This window comes from Anser anser, assembly GCF_964211835.1.
Source record: "Anser anser genome assembly, chromosome: Z".
NCBI classification, from domain to species: Eukaryota; Metazoa; Chordata; class Aves; order Anseriformes; family Anatidae; genus Anser; species Anser anser.
In genome coordinates, this window is record NC_139723.1 from 24,717,044 (window position 1) to 24,732,142 (window position 15,099).

At 39.1% G+C, this 15,099-nt stretch overlaps 2 long non-coding RNA genes across 5 annotated transcripts in view; one reads left to right on the plus strand and one right to left on the minus strand.

Annotated features, from left to right (window-relative positions):
* Positions 1 to 1,168, plus strand: part of LOC310890139 — a 764,802-nt gene extending 763,634 nt beyond the window's left edge. For both annotated transcript variants that reach the window (XR_014577049.1, XR_014577050.1), the window contains one exon: positions 858 to 1,168. This is a non-coding gene — a long non-coding RNA (uncharacterized lncRNA). The remainder of the gene's footprint in view (positions 1 to 857) is intronic.
* LOC310890137 overlaps positions 1 to 15,099 on the minus strand; it is a 28,999-nt gene that overhangs the window by 1,849 nt on the left and 12,051 nt on the right. The window contains exons 1-4 of one of the 3 annotated variants that reach the window (XR_014577046.1): positions 4,024 to 9,467; positions 2,642 to 2,819; positions 1,179 to 1,451; positions 785 to 905 (exon numbers count right to left, since the gene is read on the minus strand). This is a non-coding gene — a long non-coding RNA (uncharacterized lncRNA). Of the gene's footprint in view, positions 1 to 784; positions 906 to 1,178; positions 1,452 to 2,641; positions 2,820 to 4,023; positions 9,468 to 15,099 lie in introns of those variants that run through there. The other 2 variants (XR_014577047.1, XR_014577045.1) reach the window with 2 other exon arrangements.

A 15,099-nucleotide genomic window follows, 5' to 3' on the forward strand; every position in this document is an offset into this window, starting at 1 on the left:
AGGTTGTGGAATAACCAAATAAAATGTTTATCTAGAAGCAGCCTAAAGACTGTCTTTAACCAGGGCCTTGCATTCTTCATTTTTATACCATTACTTGCCTTCAAGTGCATGATAATTACTTTCTCAAGAACAAAGACCACTGAATTTTATAGCTGAAAATGCATCTTTTCTTTTTTTATTTTTTTTCCTAATTCTTCTACATTTTGGTTCAAACAAATACTATAAAATATGTCAGTCTTGACATTTCTTTGTACTCAGACAACCAATTATATTTGTCACCTGAGGTTTAAAGCAAAGCAAAAATTTAAAGAGCATATTGATTCTCGAAGATATTCTACGTAGAAATTGTTTTCATAAAATATCAAAAGCAAGGATTTAAAAATCCTCAAAAATTGCTTTCACAGCTACAAATTTCATTTTGCTGTTACACAGAAATAAAATTATGTATTGTCCTTATGGCTGATCTGCCAGGAATTAAAGAAAGGCTCCCAGGGAACCCAGCCCTGGAGTCACCCAAAACTTGTTTAAACCCATAATACTTGAAATGAGACAGCTGGACTCAATAAACTACATGTTTCTGTATAACTTTTTTTTTTTTGTCAGGGCTTAATTTGATTAGCCATACAAGGTGGCAGCTGCCTACAGACAAATACCTTAACAGTAGACTAAACAACGTGATTGCTCTAACTGAGAAAAATGAATTGAATTTGATGTACTTATGAAGTGTTTCCAACTAAACTTTCGACCACTACAGAAATGCACCTGATTCTTTCACAAAACTTACGGGTGGTAATTGGAAATATTCATCAGCATTCTCTGCTTCCTTCCTCATCTCAATTCTCTTCTGGCCTGTGAAGCTTTTCAGATCAGAGATGAAGATCAGCTATAATATGGAGTTTTGGAGACTGCAAAGGAAAAGAAGGATCATACTGAAAACTCCTTTCAACCTCACTTGCAATCGTCAAAGGAAAGAATACCAAAAGAATACCGCTTTATCATGGTAAGCATAAATTTGAGCATAGGTCTCCTATAACTGAAGCAAGGTTAAATAGGTTCCAAAGAAGGTTAAGGAGCACGCCCATAGTCATTTCCATAAAACTGTTTTCAAACAAATGGTTTAAAGATTTAGATTTTCTTACAGGTGAAGAATGAAAATATAAAATAAAATAAAAAATTACCAGGGCATACAGTTTTCCTCTAGCTTGCTTTGCTTCCTTCAGAATCTGAGTCTTGGGTCACAATCAGGGAGCAGCATTGTACAGAAATGCCAAAGCCTCCCCAAACTTGTTATATCTTCATCCACAAGGGCTTTGATACTGCTGCCTCCTCAGCAACGTCGGCAATTTAGTAGGAAAGTTGGTGTCCACCAGGTCACATTAGGAATAGGAAATCCCTCTTGCCACAACTTCACACTCACAGCAGAGTTGGCAGGACAGAGCGATGAGAAGTATCTATGAGAGTGTTAGAAAACAGACCTTAGAACAGATTTCCATCAACCCAGGAAAAATTTCTTGCTCATCCCTTCAAACTGAACTGTGAGAAGGTGATCCCAAGCTGCATTCCTGACATCTATGCTGCAGTCATCAAATGTGACATGTTACTATACCAGTCTGTTGCTTTCTGTTATGAACATAAACAAGAGTTTGAGTTTATGATGTTTCTTTAGAATTAAGCTCAAAGCATTAGTCCTTTGATATATTTTTGTTTGGAAGTGTTTTCACTGTTTTCCAGACAATGTCTCCAGCAAGCTAGCTGCTTGTTTCATTTGTTTTGCTCCATTTTGTTTTGGTTTGTTTTGTTTCCTCAGTAAGGTTTCTTAGACAAATAAAATTTAAGTGATCATATTGTATGTCCATCCATCCCTCCCCTTTGCTTGTCCAGAGCTTTTACCTTGTCCACCAGGATGAATGAACTTTGTCTTTGAAACAACTGTGGTTGTGGAAACAACTGAAGGTCATACGACCTTCTGTTCCTAGACCTGTTGTGAAAACAGACAGCTAAGTATTTGGGTGAAAACATGCTTCTGTCTGCAGTATGATCTCAGCCCTTACTAAACAATAGGGAATACACATAGCAGTGCATTATGAAAACTTCAAACCAGGAAATCCTTTTATTTTGATCTGAGTTCACTTTTTTTTTCTATTATTTTTTTCCTAGACCAAGAATGAATTATGGAGAACCAGCAAAACTCAGGTGAAAAATAAAATGAAAAATGTTAAGGTCAGGCAGCTTGCTCACTGTAAATGCTAATCTGAAAGCAGATGGAGTACATCTTCATACACAACATCCTGAGACGTTCTACTCAACAGGCCAGCCCATTTGATGAAGTACCATTTTAATGTGACAGGTGTACTTTTAAGTCTCTTGTTTATGCTTTAGTACTTGAGGTCTATGGGAGGACCACAACACACTCTTATTTGTCTACCCTTATTTGTTGATCATGTATAGGAAAAAGAGAACGTGTAGAGGCCCTCACCCATACACTGGATCTGTCACTCTGTGCAGCTACATCACTGAGCAAAAGTACCAAACTTAACGCTTGTGAAAGGACTTTACAGAAACTACAGAATACTAAAATGAAGCATTCACAATAAAAACACATTTTTATTTTTTTTTCTCAGCCAAGCATCAAAACACTTACAGAAAGGCATGGGCCCTCTCTATGCACCTCAAGGTGGGATCCACAAATCTTCACGTGGTTTCATCACATCCAGCACACTTCTCTGTCCCTCCTAGCTAAACTTGCACAGAGGCAGCTGTTCCCAAATTGCCATGGTGACATCACTCAGTTCTGTTTCTGAAGTCATCACCGTAGGCGCCTTGCAATGACAACAGAACACTCTCTGTTGCTAATGCGTATGTCTCAGAAACAATTAGAGAAGTGCCACTATCCCCAAGTTGACTTTAATTAGAGTAGTTCAAAAATTATTCTCTGCTACCATACATCCGTGGAAGGTGTGTGATAAATCTTGTCCTTCAGCAAGGATTACAGACAAAAGGAGCTTGATTGTGATACGTTCCCCTTACTTCCAGAGCTGTTCACCTTTTATTTCCGTGAAGAAAAAAGAAGGTGAAATCAACAATTCTCTTCCTCCGAGTTGGGAATACGAAATAACCCCAATTATCCAGGAAGCCTTAAAAAGGAAACTATATTTTTCCTTGTTAAACATCTTGTTTCTTCTGAAAAATTTTCCAGTACTTTGCAACTAAGGTGGTTTTAATTGGGTGGGCAGCTGAGTTCCACCACGGCCGCTCTCTCACTCCCCCTCCTCAAATAGAAAGGGGGAGAAAAGACGATGCAAAGGGCTCAAGGGTTGAGATAAGGAGAGGGAGGTCGCTCAACAGTTATCATGACGGGCAAAACAGACTCAGCATAGGGAGATAGTAAGATTTATTGCCTATTACTAACAAGCTAGACAAGTGAGAAACAAAGGAAAGAAACCAAAAATGCCTTCCCCCCATCTGACCTCTTCCACCTCCTCCCCCTGAGCAGTGCAGTGGAATGGGGAAATGGGGGTTGTGGTCAGTCTATAGCACTTTGTCTCCACCACTCCTTCTCAGTCACTCTCTTACCCTGCTCCACGTGGGGTCCCTCCCACGGGATGCCATCCTTCCCGAACTGAGTCTGCAGGGGCTGCCCAGAGGTAGCAGCTCTTCAAGAACAGCTCCCACATGGCTCCATCCCCCAGGAGCAAACTGCTTCAGCACGGGTCCCCCCCGGGTGGGCGGCAGCTCCCCCCAGACCCCCTGCTCCTGCGTGGGCTCCTGTCCACGGGCTGCAGCTCCGGCCCGGGGCCTGCTCCTGCGGGGGCTCTCCGTGGGCCACAGCTTCCTCCAGGCCACATCCACCTGCTCCACTGGGGGCTCCTCCACAGGGGGGGCTGCAGCATGGAGATCTGCTCCATGTGGGACCTGTGGGCTGCAGGGGGACAGCCTGCTGCACCAGGGGCCTCTCCCTGCACAGGCCACAGGGGAACTGCTGCTGCCTGCCTGGAGCACCTCCTGCCCTCCTGCTGCACTCACCTGAGGGGCCACAGGGCTGCTTCCCACTCCTCACTCTCCCAGCTGCTGTTGTGCCCCATTTTTTTCCCTTTCTTAAACCTGCTCTCACAGGTCCAACCAGGGTCATTTACCGGCTCAGCTCTGGCCAGCAGCTGGTCCCTTTTGGAGCCAGCTGAAACTGATTTTAATCTAACATGTGGCAGCTGCAGGAATCCTTTTCACAAAGGTTACCCCTGCAGCCCCCTGCTACCAAAGCCTTGCCACATAAGTCTAGTACATAACTGAGGCATTTTATGTGACAGTTGTGATGGAGCCTGCTAATGGTACCTGCTAGAGTTTAATGTCAGCTAATACCTGCCAGTTAGTGTCCAGCTCGGAAGTGTTCACCTGAAAAATCTAATATGCAGTGTGACAGAGGCCGCGGTGATAAGTAGGAGAAATGTGTATCCCTTGCTACAGCAAAATGAAAACACAGCTTTCATGTGTTACCAGAGACAAAAGCTCATTTGCTGACATTAAGAAACTAGGAAAGCAGTATTTCATATTACTTGAACTGTAGAGATAATTCATGGGTTTCCTTCTTCAGTCAAATAAAATGTACCATTGGTCCTTATGTGTAACTATGACAAGGCATATTCTGGCAATACCCAGAATGTAATGTCCTGCCTATTTTTTGACATTTAAAGGTTTTAGGAAAAGCAGGGACTTGTGAAAAATCTTTTATCTTGTTCTTAGATTACCTTTAATCCTAGCAATTAATTAATTACCATTAATTTTGTTAAATATTAATTTTGATTAGAAGCTAATGAATTTATATTATGAAAAGATTTTTGGGAGATTAATAGGCTAACTACCTTGCAATTCAACATGATTTCACATCTGAATTTCAAAAAGAATAAAGAAAGTTCACGTCTATGTACAAAAACTGATGCAGAATGGATAACTCACGTTCAAGCACAGACCTGCGGCATCTCTGGAATTACAAAGAACTGCTAGAATAACTTGCATGCCTCCAGTAGAGCTATGGGTAAAGGTAAAATAGGAATGGCAAGCACAGATGATCGTGTTAGGGTCAGAAGGGAAGTGCATATTACTGTGGGCATAAAGATAAGGAAGTGAACAAAGTCATCTTTGCACTGTCGTTGTGCGTATGGGTAACACCAATTTGGGAGAAGCGACCTGTGTGCTCAACAAAGGGACTTCTTACAGTCTGGAGGACCTGGCTGAAAGAAGGCACTTTACGGAATATAATAACAAATAAAAAAAAGTCTTGTGCCTGAAATGGAATAACTCTGTACTACATCTGTGCAGAAAACGTCCATCCAGACAAAAAGGTGAACATGGGTTTGACAGTGCAGCCTTGAGTATAAAAAAGGTACCTGCCTATTAAATTCCCAACAACAAGAGCATAGCTGGCAGGTCAATAGATGTGATTTTTCTCTGTAATACCTATATGGATTCTGCATCCTGAATATTCTGTCCTGTTTGGGATTTCCAAAATGAAGAAAGAGAAACTAATTGACATCTAATGATAGAACAAGGGGCAATGGGTGCAAGCTGGAACATAGGAGGTTCCACTTAAATATGAGATGAAACTTTTTCACTGTGAGGGTGTCAGAACACTGGAACAGGCTGCCCAGGGGGGTTGTGGAGTCTCCTTCTCTGGAGACATTCAAATCCCACCTGGACATGTTCCTTTGTGACGTGATCTAGGTGCTCCGGCAGGGGGATTGGACTAGATGATCTTTCAAGGTCCCTTCCAATCCCTAACATTCCGTGATTCTGTGAGACTGAGACTGGTAAACTGCAACAACATCTGCACAGGGCCCCTAAGATAACCAGGGTCTGGAGGACCTGGGCTTTGTGGTGTGGTTGAAGATCAGTGCTCTTACAGCCTGGAGGAGAGAGCATGAGAAAGACATTTTACGATTGATTTAACCTGACTGTTGGGGGATTATAAACAAGATAAAGATAGTCTTCATTCAAAAGTGCCTAGTGAAGAGATGAACTGTTATGCATTACAGCAAGGGAAATACTGAATAACAAACAAATAAGTCACAGTAAGAATGTTCCTCCTGAGAGAATGGAGATAATCAAAATTCAGCAAGACCCTGAGCAACCTGCTAAAACTTTGAGGTTATCATTGCCTCTGCAGGAAATAGGACCAGATTACCTTGACAGGTCCTTTCTAACATGAATTATTCTGTGCTTCTAAAATGTTGCAGAGGATTCACACTTGTGCTAGCAGAGGATAAGCTCACAAGTGTACTAACATAGTCAAATGGTAGAAATCAGTAAAGATGAATAATTTAAATTGTTGTTGCTAATTTTTATTAGTTATAGTTAGTTATGATGAGCTCTCAGTGCATGAGAGAAGATTTAAATCAGCATAAATTTTTAAGGACACGTTAAAGTTCCTTTTTTTCTTGAAGTATGTTTTCAGAAATGCCAAAAAGATTTAAAAAAAAAGAAACCCACAATCTATATTGTTGCAACTGATCTTCCTCGCTTCATGGAAGTAATTTAATCCTTTTTTTTTCTAAATAAATTATAGTTTTTTTCCACATCTGCAGTCACATCTGCCTCACAGAAAAATCTGCAATGTATTTTTCCCCAGGAATCCTTTACTCTTTTTCTGCCAGATTCCTCTCCTTCATACTGTTTTCTTCTCCAAAGAAAGAGCTTCAAGAAGAGAACCAACTAATCTAATTTCCTTAGTTCATTTGAATCCTTATTGGGTCAAAAGTTTTTTCACATCCAATGGTTTGACAGTTGATAAATTTCAATATGAAATCAGTGGTCAGGTATAATTCACAAAAGCACCTGAAAAGACAAACAAGTATTTAAAATAATGTTCATTATTGAAGAAAAAACTTCATTTCTTACCTTTCTAAATGTGCATGCTCTTCCTGATGGCTGCTAGAGAATGATTTCCTAAATTAAAGTAATAGCTCTGGATTTTTATTTTTTTATTTTTTTTCTCAGTGGCATTATTATATATCTAAACAGTTTTATCACCATTATTAAAAAAAAAAAAAATAATAATAATAATGTTTCAATCCTTTAGTTTCCAGCTAACTTTCTGTGCTCACTAGCTATCTAGCTGCTTGCCTCAAAATTACATTATCAAAAAATTAATAGATTATTGCAAAACATGCTAAATTTATTGAATTGCTTTATTTGGGAAGTTCACAAATAGTCAATGAATATAACAGATTTCTTTAATGTATATTATGATTATTAACTGTTCTTTGCAGATAGCAGGTTCTGTAACTAGTCACATCCATAAAGCAATAAAATGAAATGCTATGTTGCATTTTGTTGGCCATTCCAATTTGCAAAATAGAAAGATCAAAAAAATATAGCTCACAAATTGTTTAGACATATTGAAATGAGTTTAAGTTCTCCACCATTTTGAAGATGGAGGTGAAATACACTATATTACTCCCCAGAGAAGGCAGTACTGCTGTTCATGTCAGAGAAAAAAAGGTATTCATGGAAGTTCAATATAAGCTAGAACGAATCTATGTGAAATTATATTCCCAGTTTTTGTATTTAGGTCAAATTATGCAAATAGCGTTTACCAAGCATACCCAATAGACATGTTAGTAGTTCTGTCTTCTTGTGGTCTCAGGTGGCTATTAATAGAGAACGTGAATCCTGGGATACTGCTAAAGCTGTCATGTGGACTTCAACACTGTTGAAGAAACAACAACACTGTTGTTTTTGCTGTGTTTTTTGTGACCTTTCATGACTCAATTAAGCCAAGGTATCTGACTGCACGTGTGCACTTTTTTTCTATGTTAAGTAAATATGTGTGTTTATTCCCCACATTTACCTTTCATGAAAGTGCATAAGGAGTCTCAGAATTACAGTTGATATGAACTAAATTAATTCTGGGTAAGGGCTTTAGGGTTGTTTATTATTATTATTATTATTATTATTATTATTATTATTATTATTATTATTATTATTACGGGGGAGGGGAACAGTGCTTAGCTTTTATCATAAATTTTGTAAGATTATCTATACATATGGCTATAAGGACCTTGATGGAAAAGCAGAGATACTAAATCCAATTCACACATAAGAAAATAGCATTTCTTATAGAAGATTGTTAGCTATCAAAGCATTTTTACTTTTCTTTAAAAATGTCCAGAATACTTGCAATTTTATTTTTATGCCTTTGAAATATAAAATCTTTTAGAAAGAGTTTAGTGAGAGCAAAATAAGAATATATTTTTAATTGCATGACCTAATATTTGCTGGAAAATCTTCCTAAGTCTCATATATGTTTCATGTCCAATGGGAATTGTAAGATTTTTTCTGTGAGGGATGTTCTTTTAATTATATTCCCTCTGCATGAAATTTTCTTTCTATTTTTTCACTTCTGCACCTTTTCCTTCTCTGAATGGTTGTTGATTTCAAAATGTTTCTACCAGTTATAATAGTATCATTATTCTGACTGAATTGACTATAACTGCACCTAACTGATAAATCCCTGTCACACCTTCTCTTTCTATCATTCCTTCCATTGCCTTGTCATCTAGGCACCTTCCCCAGCTGCACATAACTGTGCCACCTGCAGACATAGCACTTCTGCCTGTTCCTCTAGACCTTTTCTTTTCTAATAGTTACCTTCTAGGTCACTACACTTCTGCATGGATTGGTATATTGTGATCATATTTTTGGATAGCTTGTCTAATTTTTTGAATATGTCAAGGTGGAAGCAACAATAATGATTTTTGTTCTATGTGCTTGGCAATGTTCTATGAATTGTAATATTACAAATCACAGTAGTCCCGTTTAACTTCTGATTTTTGGTTTTCCATAGTCAGCTTCCATAAGTGGTTAGAACTGAATTCCAGATTTAGCTAAATGCCTCTGAAAAATGTACCTATGACACATTCAAGATGTCTAAGTTAACATTTATTTTCCAAAGATGCTTTTGTTACTTAGCTCAGACAAAAGAGATTTTACTTAAATGTTTCTTTTTAGTTGTAGTTTTAAAATGTGGAAATTAGGTAAAAAGATGGTTGAAAGAAGAAATCACATATGTCTCAGGAATTTATCACTTTTAAGGATGCCATTCCTAGAATTTGTCTCCCATTCTGTCCAGGATTTGAGCTTTAACAGGCTGACAGTCTCCATGATTTCATATTCCCTCTTAGTAGTGTTTTGTCCACATGTACAGCATGTCATCCCTATGATATATTCTGTATAGGTTTTATTTTATTTTGAGAAGGTGAAATGGGGAAGATTCTACTCCATAAAATTACTTCTCCCTGGAGATTTCACAATGCCTCAACAAATTTTGTGTCAGAATCTACTACATTTCTGACCAGAGTGAGAGAAGAGTAGCTGAAGCTACTTACTTACGTTTCCCTTGTTTTTCAAATCTCCCTTGTTTGCAAAGTGCCATAATAATAATGACAATAATAATAATGACAATAATAATAACGACAATGATAATAACGACTGATAATGACAATGATAATAATAATAATAATAATAATAATAATAATAATAATAATAATAATGGATTTTTTGTGGATTTTATTTGTTTTTTGTTTTTCTTTTTATATCTTGTCCTGGACGTATATTAGTATTTGTTATATATTTTCTCACTCTTGCAGTTTTCCTTATTTCATCCTCCATTCTGAAACCATAGCAGCATCTTTTGCATTTATATTTTTAAAGCTCCCAGTGGAGGAGTAACTTTCTTTCCAATGTTTTCCATGCATTTGCAGAAGAATACAAAAACAAAAATTAGACAAAATGATTTATTACAAATTATAAACTCTAATATCAGAATAAATCATCAAAGTACCTGAGGGATAATTTGAGTTTATTTGTTTTTAACGTGAAAAAGAGTGAATCATCGACACTCTTGGTAAGATTGGACTTCAGTGAAAACATCTAAAACTATTTCTTCTTTTACAAAACAGGTCTTGCTTAGCAATTATGAATTCTTTCTGATACAGGGAAAGATTATAAGATTTTCTGTGGATTAGACCAATGATCAACCTAATTCATAAGATTTCAAACAGTGCTAGTGCTACCTACTTACAGAGAAAGTTTATTTTTAAATATTCATTTCCCCTTCATGTAGGTGATGTTTTATGCACAAGAAGTGCAAGTATTTAATATCCTTTCAAACAGTTTCAGAAGCATTTTTCATTAATGCTTGGAAGTATCTAGCATGAATGCTAAAATAGCAAGGTCTTGTTAGTATTTGGATACAGGTAAATTTGCTACAGTAAGTTATATATGGTAAATTCCCATTACGTGGAAGGAAATTTATAAATATTTTCTCCAGTTATCAGCTATTTTCTGAGTTTATTAAATGTACCCCTTTTCATACTTCGTGGAGGATATGAAACAGAATCCTAATGCTAGTAATGTTCTTTGTCTTGCATGCTTTTATCAAGTCTTCTTTTATTCATCTCTTGGAAATAAACATTCTAATAATTTCTTTTTTTCTGTTAAGACTGCTTGTGACAGAATGAGCATTTCTGAATCTCTGCCTGTTCTTTCAAATTAGAATGGTCTTTGCTCTTCTGTCTTGAAGGAAGCTGTAGCACCTCCCTTGAAGCTTTCTTTTCAGCTTTATTGTTTTTATAAAACTAGCAAAGTAGAATGCCAAGACGGGCTGAGATAAAAGTATAGTCTAACGTATTTTCTGAGTAAGTGGAAAGAGCTTTTCTCAAGGACTCATCTCTACTTGCAGATCAACAGAACTAGTAAAAGACTGCAAGATAGAAAGGCTAAGACCTCCATCCTGCAGTTAACTTGTCATTGGAGTAATGTCTTGTTCCCAAGAATCAAGTAGTACAGCTGGAATCCAACACTAGAGTTTTTGTGTCTACAATGAAACAATAAACAGGGACAAACTAAGACTTAAGTTCCATCCCAAATGGCTGCTGAGAAGATACAAAAGATAAATCAGCAGAAGTATCTCAGCAAGGTTGCTGTCCAAGGCCGCTCACTGCCCAGATAATACTCATTGCTAATGACCATACATAAGATTTTTCCCCCTTACACTTTCTACAGGAAGTCTCAATAGTTCCATTGGATCACCACCTGCAAATGGTAACAGCAGTATTTTGCTTTGTCTTGGAAGATGTTTTATTAAAATTTATTTTAATTTAACTTAAAAACAAAGGTCAGTTTAAGATTGGAGACCTGAAAAGGCATAAAATTTCTGGTTCACAGTATCACAGATTTCTAGGTTGGAAGAGACCTCAAGATCATCGAGTCCAACCTCCGACCTAACACTAAGTACTCCACTAAACCATATCGCTAAGCTCTACATCTAAACGTCTTTTAAAGACCTCCAGGGATGGTGACTCCACCACCTCCCTGGGCAGCCCATTCCAATGCTTAATAACCCTTTCGGTAAAGAAGTACTTCCTAACATCCAACCTAAAACTCCCCTGTCGCAACTTTCGCCCATTCCCCCTCGTCCTGTCACCAGGCACGTAGGAGAACAGACCAACCCCCACCTCTTTACAGCCTCCTTTAAGGTAACTGTAGAGAGCGATAAGGTCGCCCCTGAGCCTCCTCTTCTCCAGGCTGAACAAGCCCAGCTCCCTCAGCCGCTCCTCGTAAGACTTGTTCTCCAGACCCCTCACCAGCTTGGTCGCCCTTCTCTGGACTCGCTCAAGCACGTCCATGTCCTTCCTGTAGCGAGGGGCCCAAAACTGAACACAGTACTCGAGGTGCGGCCTCACCAGAGCCGAGTACAGGGGCACAATCACTTCCCTAGACCTGCTGGCCACACTGCTTCTTATGCAGGCCAGGATGCTGTTGGCCTTCTTGGCCACCTGGGCACACTGCTGGCTCATATTCAGCCGACTATCAACCAATACTCCCAGGTCCCTCTCGGCCAGGCAGCTTTCCAGCCACTCATCTCCCAGCCTGAAGCTCTGCTTGGGGTTGTTGCGCCCCAGGTGCAGGACCCGGCACTTGGCCTTGTTGAACTTCATACAGTTGACCTCAGCCCATCGCTCCAGCCTATCCAGATCCTCCTGCAGAGCCTTCCTGCCCTCGAGCAGATCGACACACGCACTTAGCTTGGTGTCATCTGCAAACTTACTGAGGGTGCACTGGACGCCCTCATCCAGATCATCGATAAAGATATTAAAGAGGACCGGCCCCAGTACCGAGCCCTGGGGGACACCACTAGTGACCGGCCTCCAACCAGATTTGACTCCATTCACCACAACTCTCTGGGCCCGGCTATCCAGCCAGTTTCTAACCCAGCGAAGCGTACGCCAGTCCAAGCCCCGAGCAGCCAGTTTCTTGAGGAGAATGTTGTGGGGAACTGTGTCAAAAGCCTTACTGAGGTCAAGGTAAACCACATCCACAGCCTTTCCCTCATCCACCAAGCGCGTCACTTGGTCATAGAAGGAGATCAGGTTCGTCAAGCAGGACCTGCCTTTCATAAACCCATGCTGACTGGGCCTGATCGCCTGCTTGCCCTGCAAGTGCCGCGTGATGACCCTCAAGATAATCTGCTCCATGAGCTTTCCTGGCACTGAGGTCAAACTGACAGGCCTATAGTTCCCCGGATCTGCCCTGCGGCCCTTCTTATAGATGGGCGTCACATTGGCTAGCCGCCAGTCAACTGGGACCTCCCCCGATAGCCAGGACTGCCGATAAATGATGGAAAGCGGCTCGGCCAGCTCCTCCGCCAGTTCTTTCAGTACCCTCGGGTGCATCCCATCCGGCCCCATCGACTTGCGCACATCCAAGCTCCGTAGCAGGTCGCCAACCTGGTTCTTTTAACTTGCCTTTTTTTTTTTTTGTGCGGGGGGTATCATTTCCTAAATATTTATCTAGGCATGTATATATGAATAAAATAATCTTTAAGGGTATTTGACTCATTGCCAATATGTTATAAATAAAGTATCTATATTATCTGTATAGCAGAAACTAAAAGGCCATTATTGCACTAGTGTTAATAAATAATAAAGATTTTTTTTGTTTCAAACTAGAACAGCAATTTTTTCTGCACATTTTTCTAAGTCTATTTTAAATTTCAGTCTACTTTAAATCTAATGTGAATTTATGCACTTACACACTCAAAATGTTTCAATGTTTCATGCTCAGTATTAAAGAACAATATTTTTTCTGTATTCTTCCATTGCATTTTACTGTGCTGAAAAATTGTTTTTAAAGTGTAAATTTAGTTATCTTATTACTGCAGTGTCATTAGATATCTATTCTTTCCTTACTCATAAATATAACAATGTTTTAAATTCTAAAGTAATCTTTTCCTGAATTTTTGAGAAAAATCAGGTGGAAAAATAATCTCAGTTTTAAAGTCTTTCTTTAAATAGGACTTTTAAAGTATTTTTCTATAACACATCTGTTATTATAGTACTTATTTTTGATCCCATTTTAATCATAGTAAATGACAGACTCCAGCTGCCTGCTGAAGTATGAAATCAGAACCTTAATCATACTTCCTTTGACACAATCACATTACTGTTACTGAAAAAAAAAAAAAAGTTTATGCCATTGCTTAGGGAAAAAAATAAATGCGTATGCCATTACTTAGGGTTACCTTATGTGCATAAAATATTCTGAATTCCTAAACTTAAATAATGGCAGTATCTTCTTTCAAAAGTTTTAAAATAACTGTGATATATTTGGATTTGACAGAATGTTTTCAGCTGAATTTACATAGAGCAGTTTCTATGTCCCCCTACTTCTGGTTTATTACAACACTTCAAGACTAAAGCATACGACACTTCAAGACTAAATCTCAACAGCAGCATCCCATTGGGATGGCACTGGTACCACACTCACACTATATTCTATAGACAGATTAAAGGTAACAGGATCGAGATCATACTCCATGCATAAGATTCACTTAATCCTTGATCTTTCTTTTTAAAGAAAGTTTTGTAACTACATGGCGTGGTAGAAAAAATACTATATGCAAAAATCATAATTTCTGCACTGAAATCACTGTCATACAGATTTTTCTTTCTTACATTAATTTTTTTTTCCATTCAGTCCCTGAATAACTTTCCTACATATTCTGAATAATCTTCACCTTACTGCCCTTACTGCCCTCATAGTGAAGAACTGCTTCCCAAAATCTAATCTAAATCTACACTCTTTTAATTTAAAACCATTACCCTTTGTCCTATCACTACACTCCCTGATTAAGAGCATCACTGCATCTTTCTTATTAGTCCTTTTTAAGTATTGAAAAGCTGTGAAAAGGTCTCTCCCTGAGCATTCTTTTCTCTCAGACTTTCTCATAGAAGAGGTGCTCCAGCCTTCTGAATGTCTTCATAACCCTCCTTTGGACTTGCTCCAAGAGGTCTATGTCTTTCTTGTGCTGGGGGCTCTGGAACTGAATGCGGTACTCTGAGAGTAGAATAGAGGGGGAGAATCACCTCCTTCAACCTGCTGTCTTTTCTTCTGATGCAGCCGAGGATATGGTTGGCTTTCTGGGATGCAAACACACATCCACCACTACCCCCAAGTCCTTCTCAGCAGGGCTGCTCTCAATCCGTTCATTGCCCAGCCTGATTCGTGTTTGGGATTGCCACAACCCAGGTCAAGGACTTTGCACATGTCCTTGTTAAATTTCATGAGGTTTGCACAGACCCACCTCTCAAGCCTGTCCAGGTCCCTCTGGATGGCATCTCTTACCTTCAGCATGTCAACTGCACCACAGAGTTTGGCATCATCTACAAACTTGCTGAGGGTGCACTCAATCTTACTGTTCATGTTGCTGACAAAGATGTTCAATAGTACTATTCCAAATGCTGACCCCTGAAGAACACCATTTGTCACTGGTTTCCACCTGGACATTGAGCCATTAGCTGCAGCTCTCTGGATGCTGTCATTCCTAATCTATCAAGTAGTCCATCCATCAAATCCATGTCTGTCCGATTTGAAAACAAGGGTATCATGCTGGACACTGTCAAATGTTTTGCACAAGTCCAGACAGATGACATAAGTTGCTCTTCCCTTATCCACCAACATTGTAAACCTATTGTAGAAGGCAACCAGATTAATCAGGCATGATTCATCCTTAGTGCTCTCCTGCTGACCTCTGATCCTTTTCCTGTC